The following is a 15462-nucleotide window of genomic DNA, read 5'->3' as shown; positions in this document are numbered from 1 at the left end:
CGAGCAGATGCACCTAGATCTGTGCAAAATGTGCAGAAGCATAGCATGAGTATACCATAATGGTACCCTATAAGTATCAAGCCTAACCTCGGTAGAGTAGTGACGAGGCCAGGTCAAGACGTCTACTAAGACAAGAAAAACATAGCAGAGTATGATATGGACTAATAACGGAAAGCGAGGAAATGAATGATAACAAAACATTACAATAATGTAGACTAACAACAGAATTTAAGGTAATAAAGGCAACAAGGAGTGAACACATTATATGAACAACAAGTAATCAAATACGGACAATTACAAGTCAGACAAATGAAGAAATAACAAAATTGTTCAACCAACAAGCCTTTAACATAGAACGTACAACTAGAATCACAATCGAGGTACCAAACCTCACAATCTCATTTCACAAGTCACAATCACAATCTTCCTTATATTACCACGTCAGCCTTGCATTTATTTTGAAAAATATTTTTCCCGAAATAGCTACACATGTTTTCACCCCCTTATTTCACTGTGTGGCTTCAAGTAATTCCCTTACTAGCAGCACGCGTATAAATCCCACCTTATCTCATTGAATGTGTATCAACCCCTATCCTTATACCACCGCATGCATATCAATGTCAAAACACAATAATCAACTAGCACCAAATGTGCCAATATGCCATAACACTTGCCAAAATCAACAATACTAATGTCACCACAACATATAGCCCACGGCTCAAGCACAATGTGAACAAGAATCTCAATAACAACAAATGAATGAGAAAACGAGGAAAGATATCTTAATAATTAACAACTTCAACCTCAATGTGTCAATAGATTTCACAACTTCAACAGTAATAACCCAACAAGAAGATATTCCTACGAAATGACAACTTCAAGTAAGAGTAATTCGACAGTAAAAGAGATGCAGGACAATATGAGAGGTAACAACTTCAACTAAATCATATAAGAGCAAATATAACAATAAAAGATAAAACATGTGCTAAAAACATTAATTAAAGCATGTGAGAGTAAATTTAACAGTGGAAGATATAACATGTTATGGCAAATTCAATTAAATATATGGAAGAAGTCCAAAAGTCTAAACATGTCAAGATACCACATATAAGCCCATTAGAGCCGTCAAAATGGGCTTGGCTCGCGAGGCCAGCCCAACCCAAGGGTTGGGTTAGGATTTTTTGAGCCCATTTAAATGCGGCTTATAAGCCCAATCCAAGTCAGCCTGCTAGCCATTGAGGCTTGACCGAGGCTGGGTTTGGGCCGGTCCGTGGGCCAAAATTAATTATATTTAAATTTAAATATTTAATATTTAAAATAGTAAAAGCTAACAAAAAACTATTAACTATAATCCCTATTTCCCAATCATAGATTGCTCATTTACCCTTCCATATCAACTAGAATTTAGGATTTTGATAATTTAGCATGAGAAGATTAGTTTTTCTTTTACTTAATTAATAACGAACTAGAAAAGTTTTAAATGGTCAATAATAATTTTTTTCTTCAAAAGAAATATTACTTTAAGTGGCCAATGATAATTTTTCTTCAAAGAAAATATTACTTTAAGTGATCAATGATCAGTTTGGATTACTTTAATATATTATTAATAATTAAACTGCTCTTCAGTATAGAAAAGTTCAATTTTTAATACCCAAAAAGATTGACAACACTAGCAATTTTCATAGATTTTAAACATTTTATGGACTATAATGATAAAATCAATAAATTGTTTTTATACTAAATTAAAAAACCTCAACATGAAAGAAAAGTATTCAAAAAATATTCATGCAACGTTAAAAAAGAAGAGCTAGAGACATAGTGAATTTGCATTTCAATTACGAGATTCCTTGTTAACTATCAAGCTTCTGTACGCTCTAAGCAAACAAAAGTTGTTTACATAAATAAGCGACTATGTCACGAAGAAATATTTAAAGATTTGAAAAAAGAAATTCTAAAAAAATTGAAGGGCCGGCCTGCCTTAGCCCGCGGCCCTCTTAGGGCCTGGTTGGACTGGCCATTTTAAAGCCAATTCATATGGTGGGCTGGCCCGTCCTAGTCCACCAAATTTAAAAGCCCTCTAGGCTTGGGCTGGGTTGGGCTGGCTGGCCCGTTTTGACAGCTCTAAAGTCTGTGTATACATTCGTCACCTCGTGTACACGCCTTTCACATAGTTCAAATAGCGCAATCAACCCAAATCCTAAGGGGTAGTATCCCCTACACAAAGTTAGACAAGATACATACTTCAAACAAGCTAAATCAATCCCCTAGTAGGCCTTTCACGCGTATATCCAATGTCGGACGGCCCGAATTTAGCCAAAATAACTCAATACCATAAGTACAAGCTATTGGAAGCAATTTCGGGTAATAAAATTTCAATCTTTAATGAAAATCAAAAAGTCAACCCTGAGCCCGCACCTCGAAACTTGGCCAAACTTACAAATTCTGAACACCCATTCCGATACGAGTCCAACCATACCAAAATTATTCAATTTCGACCTTCAAATCTCCAATTTATAGTTTAGGAAAATTTTACAAAAATCCCTAATTTCTCCCATACAAATCACTAATTAAATGATAAAAACAAAGATGGATTCATGAATAATGAACAAATCCGAATCAAAAATACTTACATCCAGACCTTGAAAAATCCCTCCAAAATCGCACAAAACCAAGCTCTCTAACTCAAAAAGTGAGAAATGAAATAAAACCCTCGATCTAGCCTATTTCTGCCCAGACATTCTGCATCTCGGTCCAATAGTCGCATCTGCGACTCCGCATCTATAGAAATATCATCGCAGATGCGGCTTCACTAAAGACTCAACAACTTTCGCTTCTACAGACCATAAGGCAAATATGCGCTTTCGCTTCTCTAGACCCAAAGGCGCATCTGCGCGTCCACTTTTGCGTGCCATCAACCGCACCTGCGGTCCCTCAACACTCACCCAAATTCCGCTTCTGCGGACCAATCACCCCTTTTACGGTTGTGCACCTGTGCACTATTGTCCGCACATGCGGATCCAGCTTCCCAAGCCCAAACTCGCACTTGCGGCCATGCAGCCGCTTCTACGGCGCCGCACCTGCAGCCCAAATAGCGCAGGTGCAAAAGCACCGGACTTCAACAGTTCAGCAATTCCTTCTAAGTCTCCAATCGATCCGAACTCAATTTGAAACACACTCGGGGCCCCCAGGACCCTGTCCGAACATACCATCAAGTCCCAAAACACAACACGAACCTACTCGGGGCCTTAAATCACACCAAACAATATCAAAACTATAAATCGCATCCCAATTCAAGCCTAATGAACTAATGAACATTCAACTTCTAAAACTAATGTCGAATCATATCAAACCAACTCCGAATGGGTTGAAATTTTGCATGCAAGTCACAATTGATACAACAGACCTATACCAACTCCCGAAACCAAAATCCGAACCCAATATCAAGAAAGTCAACCCTCAGTCAAACCTATCAACTTTCCAAACCTTCAACTTTTCAACTTTCACCAAAAAGCACCAAATCAACCTACGAACCTCCAATTCAACATCCGTACATACGCCAAAGTCCAAAATCACCATACGAAGCTATTAGAACCATCAAAACTCCATTTCGAATTCGTCTACACAAAAGATAAACTCTAGTCTCTTCCAACTTTGAGACTAAGTATCCCAATTCACCGCGAAACATTCCCAAAGCCAATCCAACCACCAAGGCAAGTGACATAGCCACAAATGAACACAAAAGAGGCAATAAATAGGGGAATGGGGCTACAATATACTAAATTATCGGCCGGGCCATTACATTATCCCCCTCTTAAAACAAACGTTGAACAAGGAAAGAGATGTACCTGAAGTGCTGAAAAGGTGAGGATAACGACTACGCATATCATGCTCGGTCTCCCAAGTAGCCTCCTCGACCAGTTGACCTATTTACTGAACCTTCACTGAAGTAATGTTCTTTGACCTCAACTTCCGGACTACCTATCCAATATAGCCACCAGCTCCTCAACATAAGTAAAATATTTGTCCAATTGGACTGAGCTGAAATCTAATACATGAGACGGATCACCAAAATACTTCCGGAACATGAAAACATAACACCGGGTGAACTACCAATAGGTTAGGTGGCAATGCAAGTCTGTAGGCCACCTCACTAACTCTCTCAAGGATTTCAAAAGGACCAATATGCCTAAGGCTCAACTTGTCGTTCTTCCCAAACCTCATCACACCTTTCATGGGTGAAACCCAAAGCAAAACCCTCTCTCCCACCATAAATGCTACATCATGAATCTTTTGATCATCGTAGCTCTTCTGCCTAGACAGTGTTGTACGAAGCTAATACTGAATCAACTTGACTTTCTCCAAGGCATCCCGAACCAGATCAGTGCCCAACAACCTAGCCTCCCCAGGCTTAAACCAACCAATTAGATAACAACACCGTCTCCCATATATGGCCTCATAATGAGCCATCTGAATGCTTGATTGGTAGTTGTTATTGTAGGTGAACTCTGCAAGTAGTAGAAATTGTTCCCATGAACCCCCTAAATCCATAACAAGGGCACATAGCATATCCTCTAAGATCTGAATGGTGCGCTGGGACTGCCCATCTGTCTAGGGTGAAATGATGTACTTAACTCAACCCGTGTGCCTAACTCACGCTGCACTACTCTCTAGAAATGTGATGTAAACTGCGTGCCTCGATCGGATATAAAAGACATCGGCACCCTATGAAGACGAACAATCTCACATATATAGATGTAAGACAACTGCTCTGAAGAATAGGTAGTCACCACCGGAATGAAATGTAAAAACTTGGTTAGTCTATCTACAATAACCCACGCTGCGTCGAATTTCTTCAAAGTCCGTGGGAGGCTAACAACGAAATCCATCGTAACATCTGGACATACGCCTATGTCCAAAATCACCATACGAAGCTATTGGAACCATCAAAACTCCATCCCAGAGTCGTTTACACAAAAATAAAACTCCAGTCAACTCTTCCATCTTAGGCTTCCAACTTTGAGACTAAGTGTCCCAATTCACCCCGAAACATTCCCGAAGCCAATCCAACCACCCCCGTAAGTCACATAACCACAGATGAACATAAAAGAGGCAATAAATAGGGGAACATGGCTACAATATACAAAACAACTGGCTGGGTCATTACAAAGAAAGAGTGATTAAAGATGTAGAGATGTGTGTGATTGTGGAGGGAATTGAGTATGGTGGGATATGTGTGTGTTGTGAGGAGAGTTTGGGGTTCTTGAGTGACATAGAGGCATGGGGCAGAGAATGTTGGGTGTAGGGGGTTTTAAACGGATGCGTGTGTGTTTAAAAAGAAAAAGAGGAAAAAATACTTACCGGCCTCGCGAGCTGGGATGCGAGGTGTACCACACGATAGGTCTCGTGCTGCAAGGCTGGAGGTCAAGATGGGAGGGCATGAGACAGGGGCTATGGCGAGCTGAAGCTCTCGCGCTTGGCATTGTGTAGCTAGGCTTGGGGAGAGGGGAGGGGGTCACATCGCCAGGCTTATAGCGAGAAATTGCTCGTGCCTGGCTTGTCCAAGCCATCTCTATGGCGAGGCTAGGACCTTGCTAGGCATTCTCCGAGGTGCGATTATGTGATTTTTCACTCCGTTATTTACTCCTTTATGTGTTTTTAACTCCTAATTTTGCTCCCGATCAAATCCTTCAATTGTATCATGCCCACACCTATTAAAACAACCAAAATGTATATAAGATCAACTCATTAGTACCCCAAAATCAAAAACAAAAATAAAACTAAGCCAAACTACTCTATGAATTGGGTTGCCTCCCAACGAGCACCTTAGTTAACGTCATGGCATGACGAATACAACATCACCATGGCTTGCCTCCCACGAAGCACCTGATTTAACATTGTGGCACGACGCAAAGTGTTCCTTCAAGCATCTACCAAGTCAATCGAGGTTTTGTGATGATGAATTTCACCACCCCAATAATATTTAATTCTTTGCCTAATTACCAAGAATGTGACACCATTTTCAGGATCCCGAAGTTCGACAGCTCTATTCTTTGTAGCACGCACTACATCAAATGGACCCGACCATCTAGACTAAAGCTTTCTAGGGAAGAGCTTCAACCTCGAAGTGAACAAGAGAAATGCTTGACCTGACTCAAACTCACGATGAATAATGTGTTTGTCATTCCATTTCTTTGTCTTCTCTTTATACAACTTTGCATTCTCATATGTGTGCAACCGAAACCCTAAAGCTCATTGAGTTGCTACATTCTTTTTTCCCCTGCTAGATCCATATCAAAGTTGAGCTTCTTGATTTCCCAATATGCCTTTTTCTCGATCTCAAACGGGTAAGTGACACACCTTTCCATAAATCAACCTATACGGTGAAGTGCCAATTGGAGTCTTATATGTAGTCGGATATGCCCATAGAGCGTCATCTAGCTTGAGAGCACAATCCTTCCTACTTGCCTTTACTGTTTTCTAAAAAATTTACTTCACCTCCCTATTCGAAACCTCAACTTGGCCACTAGTTTGCGGATGATAAGCTGTTGCAACCTTGTGTTTTACCCCATACTTAGCCAAGAGGTTTCCCAATATTATTTTTTTTAAAATGAGTAACCCCATCACTATTCAAAGTACTTGGAGTCCCGAATCTCGTGAAAATATTCTTCTACATAAAGTTCACCATAACTTTATCATCATTTGTAGTCAAAGCCACGACCTCTACCCACTTCGACAGATAATCAACCGCTATCAAGATGTACATGTGAACATTAGAAGATGAAAATGGCCCCATGAAGTCGATTTCCCATACATCGAAGATTTTGACCTCAAGTATGCCTTTCAAAGGCATCTCATGCCTCTTTGAAATTCTAACTGTTCTTTGGCACCTATCACATCTTTTCACAAAAGCATGTTGATCTTTAAATGGTGTAGCGAATAGAACTATGACTGCAACACCTTAGCATATGTTTTGTCTCTACCATGGTGCCTTCAATATGGCGATGCATGACAATCATGCAAAATCGGTTCCATCTCCTCCTCAAGAACACAATGGCGCACCAGCTGATCTACATAATGCTTAAACAAAAATGGCTCATCCCATAAATAAAATCTAAAGTCTCAAATGAACCTTCTCTTACCATCCGGTGACAACTCTAGAACCATCACCCCACTTACAATAAAGTTTACATAGTCAGTGTACAATGGGGATGCTCCAGTCATAATGGCTAACAATTGTTCACCGGGAAAGCTTTCCTTGATCTCACCTTCATCATCAACATGTGCGCACGTTTCGAAGCACGACAAATGGTCGGCCACCTCAAATTCTTACAATTGAAGAACCCAATGAATTAGTCTAGTCTTAGCATCCTTTTTCTTAAACAAGTACCTAATAGCTACATGGTCCATGTAGATGATGACTTTAGTTCCCACCAAGTTGGCTCCAAATTTGTCAAACACCCTTACTACCGTCACCCCACTTACAATAAAGCTTACATAGTCAGTGTACAATGGGAATGCTCCAGTCATAATGGCTAACAACTGTTCACCGAGAAAGCTTTCCTTGATCTCACCTTCATCATCAACATGTGCGCGAGTTTCGAAGCACGACAGGTGGTCGACCACCTGATTTTCGATCCCCTTTCGATCTCTGATTTCCATATCAAATTTCTGCAATAGAAGAACCCAAAGAATTAGTCTAGGTTTAGCATCCTTTTTCTTAAACAAGTACCTAATAGCTGTATGGTCCATGTAGATGATGACTTTAGTTCCCACCAAGTAGGCTCCAAATTTTTCAAACATCCTTACTATCGCTAGCAACTCCTTCTCTGTAACTGTATAATTTATCTGTGCTAGATTCAGCATTTTGCTAGCTTAGTAAATTGACTGGAACACTTTTTTTTTCCTTTGTCCAAAAACGTAGCCAATTTCCATGTCACTAGAATCACACACTATCTCAAAAGGCTTTCCCCAATCCGGGGTTGTGATAATTTGGGCAGTCACTAATCTCTTTTTCATATCCTCAAAAGCTTTCAAGCATCCATCGTCAAACTTTAAAGGAGTTTCCTTTTCAAGCAACTTATACATGGGAGTAAAAATCATAGAGAAATCTTTAATTAATCTATGATAGAAATCTACGTGAACCAAAAAGCTTCTGATTCCTTTGACAGAAACTAGAGGTGTTTTGTTGATTGCCTCCCCTTTTGACTTGTCCACCTCCAAACCATCTTTAGACCCTTGTGCCCAAGCACAATCCCTTCTCGTACCATAGAATGGTACTTTTCCCAATTTAGCACCAAGTTCGTCTCTTCACACCTAGCAAGTACTTTACTCAAATTCGTTAAGCATTTATCAAAATATGATCCAAAGACCAAAAAGTCATCCATAAATACTTCAAAAACAAATTCTACCATATAAGTAAAGATTGGCATCATACACCTTTGAAAAGTCCCAAGTGCATTGCACAACCCAAATGGCATTCTTTTAAAAGTATATGTGCCATAAGGACAAGTGAAAGTGGTCTTCTCTTGGTCCTTCAGTGCCATTACTATTTGATTATAGCCAGAATATCTATCAAGAAAACAAAAATAGTCCTGTCCGGCTAGCCTATCCATAATTTGGTCAACAAAGGGAAGGGGAAAGTGATCCTTTCTAGTGGCATTATTCAATTTTCGGTAGTCTATGAAAATTCTTCAACCTGTGACAGTTCTAGTTGAAATTAATTCATTATGCTCATACACCACCACTGTCATTCCACCCTATTTAGGTACACATTGTATGGGGCTCGCCCACTTGCTATCAGAAATGGGAAATATAATACCTACATCGAGCCACTTTATGACCTTTTTTATTACCACTTCTTTCATGACTGGATTCAAGCGGTGTTGGTGTTCCATGCTTGGTCTGTGCCCATCCTCCATGTGAATTTTGTGCATACAAAAAGCTGGGCTAATACCACGTATGTCAACCATGATCCATCCAATCGTACGATTATTCTATCTGAGCAATCTGAGTAGCTTCTCTTCCTGCAAATCAAAAAAATCGGAAGATACAACAACAAGCAAAGTTTCATTATAGCCCAAATAGGCATAGTGAAGGTGAGAAAGTAGGGGCTTAAGCATCAATTTGGGAGCTTCTTCAATAGGCGGCTTGGGTGGTGTCCCGGTGGGTCTGTCTAGAGGCTCAAAATTTATCATCCCCTTTATATAAGCCCACGCATCCATATGATGCACCATCTCTTTTACCTCATCATCCAAGTCAATGCTGTTAAACAACATGAGTGCTTTCTCTATGAGGATCGTCAAGATATGTACCCACGTCACTTCTTCCCTAACCCTTCTCAACCACAAAACTCATCGCAAGGTCTTCATAGTGACTTGGAAGCTGAATTGTCTTGTACATATTAAAAATCGCTTCCACATTGTCATCTCTCAGAATCATTTTTCCTTCACAAACTTTTATGACTACATTAGTGGTGGCTAAGAGAGGTCTCCCCAATATGATTGGGATGTGTTCATCAACTTCATAGTTTATTATGATGAAATCCATTTGGAAGAATAAATTTCCCAATATGTAGCAACACATCTTCTAGCATCCCCTCGGGATGAAAAATGGATGAGATAAATATATGTTCATCGCTCACTAAAAGTACTCTTGATTGTTAGATGTTAAAACTGTTGACGACCAATTTTGACCCCCCTTTAAAAAATAAATTATTTATGCTTTATAATCTGCAATAAATGTGGTAAAATATATTCTAATAAATAATACCTATTTTATATAGTAGGAAATAATAACTAACAATGTTGAATTAATGATTTTGTATTAAATATTTATGAATTATATTACTCCTAGTATTTTGGAATTATTAAAATAACCTTTATCTTTTAATAAACAAATTTTACAATTAAATTAATAAATTAACCTTTGATTTTTAATTATATCATTTTAGTACTTTAATTAATCCAAAATTAGTTTCATAATTTAATGAAATGTTTAAATTATTAGTCACAGTAATTTATAATATATTTGATGATTATATTTTATCACATTTAATTATAATTAATTAAGTTTAATTAAGTTAATCTTTAAAGGGGTTAAAAGCTCAAAAGACTACAATTGCATTTAACCAATTAAACTCAATGTGACTATGTGTTTAAGTACATTTCAACCGTTTTGGCCCAAAATACACAAGCATAAACCTTTGACCCGGTCCAGACCCACCTCTTCTATCCCATGTTGGTAATCCATGCCACTTCCTCTCAACCAATAATACTGTGCCACGTTGCCTGTCTTTTCCACTCACAAAACAAACACAACGGATCTGGACTGTTGATCCAAATCATCAATGGTCCACATTGATTCCCATTTTTTCCCTTTATTTTAAGCCTTTTTCCAGACCCTATCTCAACCATTGGATCACACAGATCCAACGGCCCCCATTTTTTCTAATAACTATTTTATCAAATCTCACCTTCTAAAATATCGGAGTCGTTGATCAAGAGATCCAACAGCTCAGATTCAGTCTTTCACTTTTAATCCTTAGAGACCCAAACCCTACTCATTCTCAACCCTACCCGGCCGCCTCTCTTTCTCTCATCCCTATCAACACCGTCAATCACAAATCATTGCACAATGTTGTCCAAGGTTACAGATTCAAACCCCAAATCACTCAATCTATCCCCTAATCCACGAATCTAGATGATTATTTCTATTATCATCACTACATTTCAAATCCCCCAAATCAAAACCTAGACCTAAAAATTCTATAGAAAATCGCTTATTCTTCCTTCGGCCTTCCAAATCCATGGCATGCATAGTTGTTTATCTCCTATTTCATCATTGTTATTCTTTATCCAGAGGTCAAACGCATTGAACTCTGGATATTAGGGCTTGACCGGTAGTCCAAAGGCTCCAACGATTGACCCTCGTGCCCAGGTAATCTCGGTGGTATTTTCACCTCTATTTGCTATCATCACTCGTCTGTCGTCACTTCCTACTACCAATTTGAATTCAATCGGAACCCTGAGGCTTGAAAGTCAGTATAAATAGGGCCTTAAATTTTCTCACCTACCAGACATCAATACACCTAACAACAACTAAAAATACGAAAGAGCATTAAAGATTTTCTGCTAAGTTTACGTCTACTAGCTCATTTCTAATTTCTTTTTATTCTTTTCATCCCTGTTCGAGTTCGACCTATGTGGGTTGCTCGTTGTTGGTTTTGGGTTCTTAAACAACTAACAATCGATTCCTACTTGATTTGCTGCTCTACAGAAGGTCACTGTACACTGACCCTTTCTCTATGTTTAATTAATTATGCAATTTTGTGTTTATGATATTTTCTTTGTTGATTACCCTTTGTTTATGACATACATCAATGGTTTGTGACTGTACTTGTCGTGTCCTGCTCTTACATGTCATTTTCACTGATTGAGCTGATAATTTTCTGATAAATTATGTTGTTTTGGTATGCTAGTCAGTCTATGATGTTAATGAATTCCATCTCCCATAACTTAGCTAGATAAAATATGTTCCGTGATGTTGATACTCTTGTGGATAAATCATGCTAAACCTCTCATCATAAGTTGAGCTAAAGTCCTTATGTTGGTCCTATATGTATTCCATCCCAGTCAGTTAAATGATAATTATATTTTCATGTTAGCCAAATCAATCAAGTTTCTTCTGATGTCCTGTTAAGACTTCACATCTGTTACACTGTGCTGTACTGATCCTTAGGTGTGTGATGTTCTGCCATATTATTTTAGTTCAAAGTAACAATGATCCTCATTACAGCTCATGTCTTGCATTTGAATCTGTCTGCTCTAAAGACCTTAGTTGACAGTCTTGTTGTTGAAATTATGTATGTTATGTGCACTTAATGATTCATGGAAGGTTGTCATTATAAAAGAAATCATGTAATGAACCTTGCTAAGTCATGTTAAGAAAACTATTCTCTATTGATTCCTGAACTTGACACTTGCACTTTCATTGAGATTTCTACTACTATATTAAGGACGTTTTGCACCTGAGTTTATATCTGCCATGTTAATCCCTGCTATGTTCATAAACTATCTTATGACTTTGGTTTGAGAGATTATATATTCACACTCATATGTTAACTCTTTTATTTGCCCTGGTTTTGACTCTACTATGGTGTTGCATTTGGTTTGGGTTTGTAAGTATTTCCCTTTAAGGGATTTTGTTCCTATTTACTTGTAATGATCTATTCCATATGACTCCAATTATTAGTTTCTACTGTGACTTGGCCCCTACATGTTTGTCATGTTAACTTATACACAAACCATGTATTGAACCCTGTTGACATGCTATGCTAGTAAACTTGCCTAAATATTTAGATGACAGTCCATTATAACTTGTTAGGATAAAGATGAATGCTATTACCCACAGCCTTATAGCCTCATAATGTCATTTCCTGTAGGGACTCAACCTGAATCTGCTTAAGTCTGACATTTAGAAATCTTGATGACTTTTGTGATCAGTCCATTAGTATTGGGTAAGACAAAGATTGATTCTTTTCCTGTTTAATGACTTTTTTGTCCTGGCTAAGTGTATGCCCCTCTCAGAAAGTTCTAAATGAATATCACTAGTTTAACTGTTAGAAGTCATAAATGTCCACTGTTCGGCTTTAGAAATGCCAGAGAATGGTCCTTATGATCTAAACTTACTTAGAAGGATTCTGAAACATTAAACCTACAGTGGAATCAATAGAACCTGTATTTGAGCTTTTCTCTGTTAAGTATTATCCTATTAACACCTTAAATCTGAAATCCCTAAGAGATGAACATGCCTACTGTTGCTATTATTTGGATCCTCCTAATCAATACTATGTCCTTAGTTGTTATTATTCCTTGAAGATGAACTGCAATGCCTTGTTTGTACACTGTTACCAATCTTTATGTGTGTATTGAACTCTCAAAATATTACCATGGCTCCTACACATGTTGTTTGTGAGTTAACAGTATTAATTCATTATGCTAACCTTTTTATTTATGTTTAAGCCTCTGAGGAAGACTAGAAGTAGGTGGTTAGTTGTATTTGAATGTGAAACTTGTTATGGTTGCGATCCCTCTCCTTAACACAAGCATTGCTCGGGGTCCTTGAGACCCTCATGAACTCTGATGTGCCAAGAGTTCAAAAAGGGGTCATATCCATAAATAAGGATTTATACCAAGCTCTTAACCACCAACTCCTATTAATCCTCATAGGATTAGCACAAATAAAATCTACTTCACTATAGTCCCCAACTCTTCATTACTATTTATAATTTTATCTTGTTTAGTTTCTTTGTAGAATTGATATGAATTAATTATTCTCTTTTCTTTGTATGCATTAATTCATCCTGGGCCTGTTGAGCCCATTTGGAGCTCAAGTCCACCGTCAGATCTGGGTCGTCACATTCATGTCGCGTCTGCTACTCGTGCATATAATATTGGGCCTGCTTAAGCACTTAGCCCAAATCGCCAAGAGTCCAGCCTCTTTTCCCTTTCTTATGCTTAATTAAATTCATTGTTGTTTACCATGTATATGTGAATGACTAACGCTATCATTAGATCTTTGATATCCCGATTTTCTTTAGGAAGTCGAAAAGCCAAGGCCCATAGGTAAAAGAATCGAGAATCATAAATTATGTTTGCTTTAAACCCTCTAACATTTAATCATTTATTAGTTTCAAATATATATTTTAACAAATGGAGAACCTCAGCATGTTGTTACTGACAGTTTTCAATAAGATTGGACTTTTTGACAGATTCAAAAGCAAAACAAATTCTCTTTGAAAAGATTAGAATCAAGAGAATAATTATGAAGCTGATTTTCAAGAAACAAAACTAAACATAGCCTGTGATTGCAAACTAAACTAACCTCAATGAGTGTCAAAACACAAAATCCGTTTGAAGTTGATTTTCAAAATAGGTATGCCCATCCCAATTTATGGTATATTTTCTAGTAATCTCTTATTTTACCAAGTTATATATGATAACCGCATATTCAAAAACACTCAAACTTTCTTTTAAATATAGAAGTCCTTCACAAGATTTTTCTTTTCAACTTTAAGAGCATATACAAAAGAGGATTTTCATAGATTATAAAACCTTGAAAAAGCTATATCTTCTTTTCAAAGTACATACACACCCCCATCTCCCAAAATAGTGGATTTTAAATAAGTCTTAGAATACTTTACATATTTAGGCACTTGACTAAGTAGAGTATAGACATTTACATCCCTGAACCTAACCTAAGCCTAAGGAGCTACCTTGGGTAGATTTTAAGGGGTGTGTAACAACCCGACCGATCATTTTGTGTATTTGCACTCCTTTGATACTTCAGACATGCAATATTTTTGATTTATTACTTACTGGGTTGATTGATTTCGTTCCGGGAATGTTTCGAGTTGATTTGGACGCTTTGGTTATTGGTTTAAAAGCCAAAGTTAGAAATGTTGACCAAAGTTTGACTTTTATGGAAACGACCCAGAACGGTATTTTAATGGCCCTGATAGGTTAATATCATGATTTTGGACTTGGGCATATGCCCGGAATGGAATTCGGGGGTCCGTAGGTTGATTTGTGTTATTTTACCGAAAGTTGGCAATTTGAGGTTTAGAAGATTTTTCAAGTTTGACCGTAGGTTGACTTTTGGCTATCGGGTTTGGAATTTGGTTTTGGTACTTAGAATAGGTCCATTATGCTATTTAAAACTTTTCTGCAAAATTTGGCGTCATTTGGAGTAGATTTGATAGGATTCGGACGCTTGGTTGCAATTCTAGAGGTTCTTGAATTTTTCTTTGAAATTCATGCGTTTTGATGTCCAATTCATAGTTCTATATGTTATTTTTGTATTTTTATCGCAGGAGCGAGTTCGTATGATATTTTTAGACTTGTATGAATATTTGGTTTGGAGCCTTGAGGGCTCAGATGAGTTCCGGATGCGTTTCAGAAGGTTTGGACTGAAAATAGGATTTCTAGTGTGCTGGTGTTGTAGTTGTCGCAACTACGAGCACCAGCATCACAATTGTGAACTTGGCAGGGGGTCTCTGGTATCACAATTGCGATACCTAGTTCGCATTTGCGAAGTCTAGGATTGGGTAGTTAAGTTTGCATTTGCGATAATTATCTCGCATTTGTGAGGAGGAGGACGGACTTTACATTTGCGAAGTCTGTGTCGCAATTGCGACATCTCCTGTATCTGTCAGTATCTGCATTTGCGAGGCTTTCTTCGCAATTGTGAGGGTTTGCAATTGCGAACCCAGTGACGCAATTGCGATATCTGCAACTGAACATAAGGGCTGGAAGGTCGGGATTAAGTCTCATTTTTCATATTTTAGAACCCTAGACTCGGTAGAAGGCAATTTGAAGAGAGGATTTTCATCTACAAATATTGGGTAAGTGATTCTAATAAATTTTTAACTATACTTCATGATTATATCTTAGGTTTAACATCAAA

This window comes from Nicotiana tomentosiformis, chromosome 8, assembly GCF_000390325.3.
Source record: "Nicotiana tomentosiformis chromosome 8, ASM39032v3, whole genome shotgun sequence".
Taxonomy (NCBI): domain Eukaryota; kingdom Viridiplantae; phylum Streptophyta; class Magnoliopsida; order Solanales; family Solanaceae; genus Nicotiana; species Nicotiana tomentosiformis.
The sequence above is the reverse complement of the archived record's forward strand: the minus strand, read 5'-3'. Positions refer to the sequence as shown.